This window comes from Grammomys surdaster, unplaced genomic scaffold (genome assembly GCF_004785775.1).
Source record: "Grammomys surdaster isolate TR1022 unplaced genomic scaffold, NIH_TR_1.0 125692, whole genome shotgun sequence".
Lineage (NCBI taxonomy): Eukaryota > Metazoa > Chordata > Mammalia > Rodentia > Muridae > Grammomys > Grammomys surdaster.
Genome location: NW_021620528.1, coordinates 15,462 through 21,405, shown reverse-complemented (window position 1 = coordinate 21,405; position 5,944 = coordinate 15,462). Strand labels below are relative to the sequence as shown.

General features: G+C 36.0%; 1 non-coding gene across 1 annotated transcript; it reads left to right on the top strand.

The window, feature by feature from the left end:
- The first annotated feature begins 5,464 nt into the window (after positions 1 to 5,464).
- Positions 5,465 to 5,572, top strand: LOC114639297. Its single transcript, XR_003713987.1, has one exon. It is a non-coding gene; the product is annotated as a U6 spliceosomal RNA (small nuclear RNA).
- The last annotated feature ends 372 nt before the right edge of the window (positions 5,573 to 5,944 follow it).

Sequence of the window (5,944 nt, the reverse complement as noted above, 5' to 3'; positions counted from 1 at the left end):
ATTAGTTAATTTATGTAAAAATACACATTCCTAGAAAGGTACAAACTGTGAAAACTGACTCAAAAAAATTAAAGAAAGACCTAGATAAAACTATAACAAAGAAATAATAATGTGTAGTGATGAAATCAAAACTCAGCATAGAAAGCCCTGGCCCAGATGGGTTCATTAGTGAATAATGTGAAAAAAGAAATAAAAATTGTGAAAATTTCATCAAAATTACTTTCAAAATAATGCCATGAGGCTAGCATTATCCTGAAACCAAAGCCAAATAAAATAAATATATCTACTAATAGTGATTTATTGTTATTGTTGATGTTGTTATTGACATACACATATATTCTGGGTATGGTGGTACATACCACTTGGGAAGCTGAAACAGAATATAAATTCAAAGCCATTCTGAGCTTTATAATGATGCTTTTTTTAAAAGAAATAAGAAGAAAATAAGAAGAAGAGGAAGAAGAGGATTTAAGATGATAGCTGTAGTGGTTTGAATAAGAATGATACAATCACACACACACATACACACACACACACATACAAACACACACATGCACATGGGCTCATATAGTTGCATGCTTAGGCTTCATGTGACAAACATGGAAGGATTAGGAGTTGTGGCCTTGTTGTAAGAAGTATAAAAGTGTGTCACTGGGGTAGTCTTTGAAGTTTCAAAAGCCCAGGCCAGGTACTGGGTCTCTGTCTCTGCTTTTGTCTATGTCTCTGTCATGCCCCCATCACAGCTGCTTCCAGATGAGGATATAAAACTCTCAGCTATTGCTCTTACATTTTGACTTTCTGTATGTGACTTTGCTCCTCACTATAATTATGATGGACTGATCATCTGAAACTATAAGCGAGCCCCTAATTAAATGTTTTCTTCCGTAAGTTACCTTGGTCATAGGGTCTCTTCATAGCAATATGGCAGTACTTAAGACAGTAGCAAACCAAATCCAGCAACATTAGCTGGATTTGTGTAAGACATTATCATCTATTTTGTCTTTGGGTCCCTGATATGCAACCCTAGAGAACAGAGGGAGAAATTTGATGACTTTGAGTATGAACATGTACAGTTAGGGATGTCTTACTCTGTGTCTGCCAGTCTGGAAATTTATGTTGGATTGTCACCATCTTTCACTTCAGGTGCTCTATCCCTTCTTTTTTATTTTATTTTATTTTTATTGGATATTTTATTTATTTACATTTCAGATGTCATCCCCTTTCCCCATCTCCCCTCCCTAGAAAACACCATCCCATCCCCCTTTCTCCATTTTGCTTTATGCCATTTTAATTACATGCAAGTATTAAGGTCAGTTTTAGGTTCAGGAACTAGCAATTCAATAAATGTAAACAACCTGAGATAAGTATTTCTATTTTGGTCAAGCTTCAAGAATGGCATTTATAGCTTGATCATGCTAGCCCTTTTTGTCCTGGGAATGTTTTTATTCCTGCCCATTATGTGACAGCTTCTCTTTAACAACATCAACATGATGGCAGCCAAAGTACATGGCTTGAACCTGAAAATGAACCCCGAGACAGAGTTATTAAATTAACAGGCTGGCAAGCCAAGGACAGGTAAGATTCTGCACAGAGCCTTACCAACCTACGACATAAGTGCATTGCTTTTGATAATGCATATTCCATGACAGGTAAGGAAGGCATTCTTGTCAGAATGACCTAAGACAGGCTCAGTCTTGTTTATAAAATGAAAAGGGGGGGGAGGCAGAGAGTTTTGGGGCTGCTTGGCAAGAATATGACATGGGCCAAGGACAAGGAAATGGGCTGCTTGGTAGGAATGACATTGGCCAAGGACAAGGAAGTAGACTTCAGGCTCTATCCCTTCTATGTCATTATCTGAGTTTCCCTTATATATATCTTTCAAGCATGCTTAGGCTAAATACAAACACTGATAAATAAAGCAAGGCAGAGGTAGTACTCTGGGACTCACTAAACAATTTTCCTAGATCCTCCAGAGTGAGCAGAGATGTGTCTGAAAACATTTGTAAGAACAAACATAAATGAATGGTAATGGGACATGTAGGCTAGGGTTATCCTTTAGCCAGGTTAGATGGACTATAGTCTCCTGCCTTTCTCTGGACTCTCTTTCCCCTTGAAAGTAGTAAGGAAATAAGTGAATGACATTGGGGTGACACATATGGGGCCCCCAAAACTCATATTGCCTGCTTCTTTTATTTCTTCCTGGCCTCCCTTTTCTAGGGAGCTCTCTGCCCCCTCCCATGCCCACAAACTTGTTTGCCAAACATTAGTTCCTATGGACTATCCTTTCTCCATCTGACCATATAGTGAAAGCAATGATGGCAAAATTTGCTGCTGAGAGAAAAAATTTGCTTTTATTCAGAAATTGTCTTTATTACAGAAAATGTAGTTCTGTGTAATATCCTGTCAGGAAAATATGAAAAATAAATCAGATTTTTGTTCCATTACTCAACCTTATGTACTGATGAGGGCAGAGAGAGCAAATAAGCTCTAAAGCCTTGAACTAGAGACAAACATAATTTCATAGAATGGTGAGTGCAGGAAATGCATGTGCCATGTACACTGAACACTGTACAGGCTGTATTCTGTCTTTCAGCTCTGGTAAGTGGGCAGACTCTACTCAGTTTCTGCTCAAAGGACATCCAAAGATACACCTTCCATTCATAGTTACAAACTGATAGGGCTTCCTGGGCCACAAAGGAAGATGGAGACAAAGACAAAACAAAAAATTATAGTAGTTAGAAGGAAAACTATGACCCCAGAACTCAGTCTTGAAATATATTATTTTGCTTCATTTGGTTTACTTTCAAGACAAGAGAAATACATTTTTAGATGGCAAATGGCACATAAATATTCCTCTAGTAGTCTTTCCTTTAAAAAGTTGCACTCATTGAAAGATAAATCAAAATAAAAATACAAGTAAAGAAGAGTTGTTGGCATAAAAAGAGCAAGAGTACACAGAGAAAGTGGGGAGGAATAAATTTAAGGATAAAGGTAGCTATAAATATATAGAATGCTCTTTGACAAAAGAATTTGGGAATAGATGGACCCAAAATGGAACATTACAGGGAGTATATAAATTTAAAAGTAATAAACTGGGTCTAAAGGCATGTAATTACCAAAGGAAGATGGCTTTTGAGGGAATAGAATTGAAAAAAAGAATAACCTATGTAAGTCAGTGCACACAAAATATCAAAATTTTGATAAAATATAGTGCATAGAAATGAGAAATAAAAACTCAGGTTAAAAAAAATAGATATAATCCCAACATTTGATCTATATCTTCAACAAATTTTAAGTTTGATACAACCAGGAATGGGAAACTTCTAGAACTAAAGTTTCCTCCTTATTTCTTAAAATATAAAGATGAAACTGGGCACAGTTAAGATGTCCCTGAGGAACAATTACTATAAGAAAAAAAGCTATAACACAGAGTGAAGGCAAGCATTTGTAGCTGTTTCATCAGCACAAAGGTTGAGCTGGAATGTGGTTCTGGATGGTCTGCACTGATGGTTTCCATAGATGGGTGGTGTCAGAACTTTTTAAGCACTACAAACTTGATTTTATAGCTACCAGGCATCATATATTTCTTCTTTTACATAGTGAATTTGAAATATGCATATAAAAAGTGTATATAATTTATGAGCATATATTTGAATCACTTGTCACAGGGAACTCACCAACAGAGTGCCTCAACACACCCAAGTGTAGTCATCACCTTCCCGCCTAACAGCAAAAAATAATTTTCCTGTTTCTTTTACCAATAAAGAATACATTGTATACGGGGTTTTTGTTTGTTTGTTTGTTTGTTTGTCTGCCTTATTACGTTTTATGCTGTCAGACTCACCCACAATTTTGTACACACTCCAGATCATTCATTCTCTTTGCTGTTTAGTGTTCCCTTTAAGCATTTAAAACTATTTTCTCTTTTGGCTGCTGGTGTGTTCTTGGGTGAATTTTAACTTAGGCTCTTAGAAAATATTGCCATGAACTTGTTAGTAAAGTTGACTGTGCCAAAGGGCTTGCTTTGGAAATACCAATGTATTTTAAAGTGATTGGTATTTTAGAGAAAATATATACAAAGTATAAAGGTTGCTTTTTATATTTGACTTTAATTTGTGAGAAACAGTTAAGTAGATACTTAAAACTGCAGTCAGTCCAGTTTGACAAGGCACTACTGAATCCTAGCATTCAGAGGCTGCTGCAGAAGTACCAGAGGTTCCTAGCCAGCCTTGCCTACATAGCAAAACTATGTCTCAAAAATATAAAACCAAACCAAACACAAAACCTGACACTTCACCTAAGTAAAGAGGTCTATGGAAGATCACACGAAACACATAAAAGCATATGGCCATGAACCACAAAACAAGTTGGGCTTTTCTTTTTTCAGTTGTGAACTTCTCTATAGTAAAAACATACTCAACATATCAGACATCAAAACATGTCTTAGTGTCATGCCCCTAAATATATCAGGAAGAACATATACATACACACATAAATCCATATACACACCCAAACCACAGAATACATACATACCAAATACCACAGAACTACACATCCCACAAACCACTGAATGTGCATACATGTACACACACACACACACACACACACACCACAAACCACTAGAGGAATAAAGAGCAATTAAGAGAACCTGGAAAGTAAGGATTTTAAAGGATAAGTCACAAGCAGTAATCATATTTGCTCCCACATTTGGACCATGAAAGACAAGCCTATGATTGTATTTTATTTCCCATAAACTCTGGGAGAACTTTGAATGCTATGAAGTCAATAAAAACTAGTCTAAATAAAGTTTCTAAAAAATAAAATATTAAAAGAGTCAGGGACAGTATTTCCTACAATCAAAACAAAGTACCACCTATTCACAGAAACCATAAGCAGAAATTTTCAGGGCCTGCTAGAGTGCTTCATTTTTTGATCATAATAACCATTTTGATGCACTGAAACATGCAACAATTTTTAAATCCTTCCCCTCTCATATAAAGACAAATCAAACCAGGAAGGTACAAGGGACTCCCAAGAGCAATATAAGCAAATGGCTCAGCAGACACTGTACCCTACCAAGTATTTGGGTACTATGTACTTTAATGAAGCAAGTGTCTGTGTTAAACACATTCCCCAGAGGATTTCTTTTCAAGACTAAACATTTTGATAGTCCTCCTGTAATGGGTTGAATGCTGCCCCACTCCCTTCAAACACATATGTTCATTATTCAAAGCCCAGACATGTTACCATCACATTATTTAGAAAGAAGGTCTCTGTAGATATAATTGTAGATATAATTGACCTCATCCAGTCAATTCTTGTAGAAAAAAGGAGAAAAAAGGCAGAGGTAAGAAGGTCACATGGGAACTGACAGATGGCAGACTCTGAGAGGATAAAAGCATTTGCTAAACAAGTGTGAGTCTCTGAATTTGAATCCTAGTAACTATGTAAAGAAATGGACATAGTGCTCACTTTGGCAGCACATATACTAAAAATAGAATGCTATGGCAAGTATTAGCATGGCCACTGTGCAAATGATGACATGTGAGTTAATGAAGCTTTCCATAATTTTAAAATAACAGGAACTAACTATCATTGGTCATTAATATCTCTCAATATCTATGGTTACAATTTGCTAATAAAATGATACAGGCTAACAGAATGGATGTATAAACATAATCTACCATTCTGCTGTACAAAAAAGAATCTTGGAAACAAAGATAGTCACTATCTCAGTAAAAAGGGCTGGAAAACGTTTTCCATACAAATATATCCAAGAAACAAGCTGGAGTGGCCATTCTAATATCTAAAAATATAGACTTTCAACCAAAATTACTCAAAAGAGGTACAAGAAACTTCATGTTCATCAAAGAAAAAATCAACCAAGATGTTGTCTTAATTCTGAAAGTTTATGATACAAATACAAGGGCACCCACATTTGTAA